This window comes from Rhinopithecus bieti, unplaced genomic scaffold, assembly GCF_001698545.2.
Source record: "Rhinopithecus bieti isolate Rb0 unplaced genomic scaffold, ASM169854v2 scaffold_20276, whole genome shotgun sequence".
Classification (NCBI taxonomy): Eukaryota; Metazoa; Chordata; class Mammalia; order Primates; family Cercopithecidae; genus Rhinopithecus; species Rhinopithecus bieti.
In genome coordinates, this window is record NW_016809690.1 from 2,513 (window position 1) to 5,835 (window position 3,323).

At 46.2% G+C, this 3,323-nt stretch overlaps 1 non-coding gene across 1 annotated transcript; it reads right to left on the reverse strand.

Annotated features, from left to right (window-relative positions):
- Nucleotides 1–1,716: 1,716 nt before the first annotated feature.
- TRNAM-CAU (transfer RNA methionine (anticodon CAU)) lies at nucleotides 1,717–1,789 on the reverse strand. Its single transcript has one exon. It is a non-coding gene; the product is annotated as a tRNA-Met (tRNA).
- Nucleotides 1,790–3,323: the final 1,534 nt, after the last annotated feature.

A 3,323-nucleotide genomic window follows, 5' to 3' on the forward strand; every position in this document is an offset into this window, starting at 1 on the left:
TTCGTGAAATTAGTAACTACAAACTGTAACGGGAACAAGGCAATTGACCGCCTCTGCACTCTTGCCCAAAGCGTTCTCTGAGATGTTTGGTAGTTATTTGGGTCCTTACTTGAGCTTCGTGGCTTTAAAACTAAGGGAACATGGCATTTGTGAATCTGAAAGACTTGTGATAATCTTCTCATTTCCTCCAGGCTGTGTGCATCACTTTGAGTTTGCGGAGGGAACAGCCCTTTCTCAGGGCCCCCTCATGTCCTGAGTATCATCCTCAGAATGTGGAGCTTGGGCTCAATTTGAAGAGGGTGTGAAGGCGAGCCAAAATGCAGGGATTGTCCCACAATGCAGTCCTGCTCTGTAAATCCCTTCCTCTGACTAGCTTGATTTTAGGCTCTGAGAATGGATGGGGTGGGATTGCTCTTCAGTACTTTCTGCTGAGACATTTTTGTATATTCATTTCTATCTCAAGGAGCCTCTATAACAAAGGAGAAAAAACTGTCTCGGGTTCTGTGTGTGGCACATGAGTTTGAAGGATTTCTGAGACTATTGTTCAGGACTGGCGTTACAGATGAAGCACCAATTAGATTCAGGACCAGTGATGATGGGATCCCTGACAGGCGGGTATAACACCTCGTTGAGGACAGACTGCCCACCACTCTCCTTCTTTCTCTCTTTCTGAATTTATTTTCTATAAATTCCACTGGGTATCAGAACCTTCCTTCGGCTGACTGGCGCTTTGCAATTTCCTCTCCAAGCCCGGATCTGTTCCCCCAAATTCTCTCGTTCCCGCTTCTAGCTTCTCTTTTTAGCTTCTCTAGGTTCGCGTCATCGGCTTTCCTTGTTTCCCAGGTTGAATCCCCAGTTCCAAGCAGCGGAGAGGTCTTCTTGTCATAAAATTAACTTCCCTCGGCTCCTGTAACCCTCCCACCCGCCGTGTAGCACTCTGCATCTCTGAGAAGAAAGTGACCACCCCAGCCCAGCACAGATTTTCTTCGTCTTTGAGCACCTGCTCGGAGTTCCCGCCCCTGGTCGCTCCTCGGTTTTCCCTCATCGCACACACACAGTCTGTTGGATGTTGGTCAAAGATATTGCCAGTCCCTGCCGTGGGAACCATTTGGGGGAAAACAGATCCGATTTATTATACTTCAAAGATGCCCAGTGATTCCCTGTCGTCTGCGTACCATAAAAATAAGAAGATCAATGTATTCGACATCTGCACCCAGGCGTACAGCTCTGAGGTGATCAACTGGGAAGCGACGGTTGCCCACCCAGAGGGAAGAAAGGAGCAAAGCCGGAGAATGCGAACGCGGACCCTGCAGGCCGCTCCCTCCCAAGTGAGCTGGTTACAAATTCCGCTTTCCCCAGCCCCTACCCCGCTATTGGCTATTTGAGGCATGCGGGAGTTTTTTCCGGACTAGAAGTCTCGTGTTCCACCTGGTCTTTCGGGGCCACTCGACATTCCTGAGCTCCACCCCTGCCAAGGTGGAGCCAGCACAGGACTGCAGGCGGAGTCTCCAGACTCATCCAGAAACAGCCACTGCGCGGAGCCGGGAGCGCGTGTCGAATGAGCACCCATAGACAGCTACTGTGGGAAAGCTCTGCGCCCGACGCAATTCCACTTGCTTGATATTTTAGAAAAGAAGCAATTATACCCCAGCTGTAAAGGGAGTGGGAATTACAGCTACAACAGGTACCCGGAAAGTAAACTTTCTTTGCAAAAGCTGCCCTCTCTGAGGCTCGAACTCAGGACCTTCAGATTATGAGACTGACGCGCTGCCCACTGCGCTAAGAGGGCGACGAAATATGGGGCCCGGCCAGATTCTACAGGAATTTCCTAATTTCTTTCCCCAGGTGGGTAATTTTGGGGCTTCAGTTTTCTTCGCCCAGGGTCGCTAGTTCTCCAAGATTCTTTCCAATAGGCACGCGTAGGCTCCTTTTTAGCCCATCGGAAGAACCTCACACCCGGAAGCCATAGCGTACTGAACAATTATGCCTGACCTCATTTTCTATTGATCTGGATCTTCGTCCCCTCAGATGTATTAGGCAATATTTACTGTCCACAGTTTCCTTAGTTGGGATAGCGGACTCTCACTAAATCGCAGTTGAATGAATGAAAAGCTCCCAAACACGCCTGTAGTTTACACTTAACCTGTCTTAATTTAAATTTGCATTTCCACTTATGTCACCTGAGATATTCCCCTCAAAATACACCAACTGATTTTATGATGAGTCTTCATGTTCTCTTCACCGCTATGTTCCAAAAACCCTATTAAAGATTTTATTCCCATAATTTCATTGAGTCCAGTTTATTGCCATAAATCTATACATCACTATTCCCATCTTACTGATGAAACTGAGGCTCAGCAGAACTAAATCCACAGCTGATAAGGGGCAAAACCAGACCTTGAAAGCAGATTTTGTTTCCAAAACGTGTGTTGTGCTCTTTCTCCCTCTAGATCATGTAATCTCCCCTTTTCCTCTCCACACCACCACGCTCATTCGTTAAGCAATTAGTTACAGAATTTTAGATTCGTTGGTCCATTCAACAAACGTTAATTCACCATCTGCCTTGTACCCGGCATTTATGTTCTATATTTCCAAGGCATCCTTGGCCCTTTATCCCTCACTTCCCTACAAACACCTTGAATCATTAGTTCTCAAAGTGTGGTGCCCAGACCCACCACATAATTCTTGAGGACACATTCCATTTCAGGTACTGTGCTACCTGAAGGCTTTGAGGATTCAGAGGAAATTGAGCCATCCCTGACCTCAGGAACTGACAGGACAAACTGTCCTGTCCGGTCCAGTTCCTATACTCTCAAACTTCCGGATTCTTATAAATGCATCCTCCTAAATATTTTATTTTGATACTGTAACTCTTCTGCTCTGTACTAGTTTGCTAGGGCTGCCATAATAAATATCACAGACCGAGTGGCTTAACCCACAGAAAATTTTCTCAGTTCTGGAGGCTAGAAGGGTTGTTAGCTTTGGTTTCTCCTGAGGCCTTGCTCCTTGGCTCGCAGGTGGTCACTTACCTTCTCGCTGTATTCTCGCATGCTCTCTCTCTATACACATATTTCCATCTTTTCATGTAAGAACACCTATTGGGAGTTACAGTTTCAACATGAATTTGGTGACGGGTGGGGCAGGACACAATTCTACGAAAACATGCTCAAAATTGTTTACATTTTCACCTTCAAATTTGCAGTAGACTTTGTTACTGGAAAGCACTACCTGTTTTTTGTTGTTGTTGTTGTTGTTGTTTTTAACAAGTATTTTAAAGTCCCTTAATTAAACAGACCACATACCTTTCCTTATCTAGGAATTCC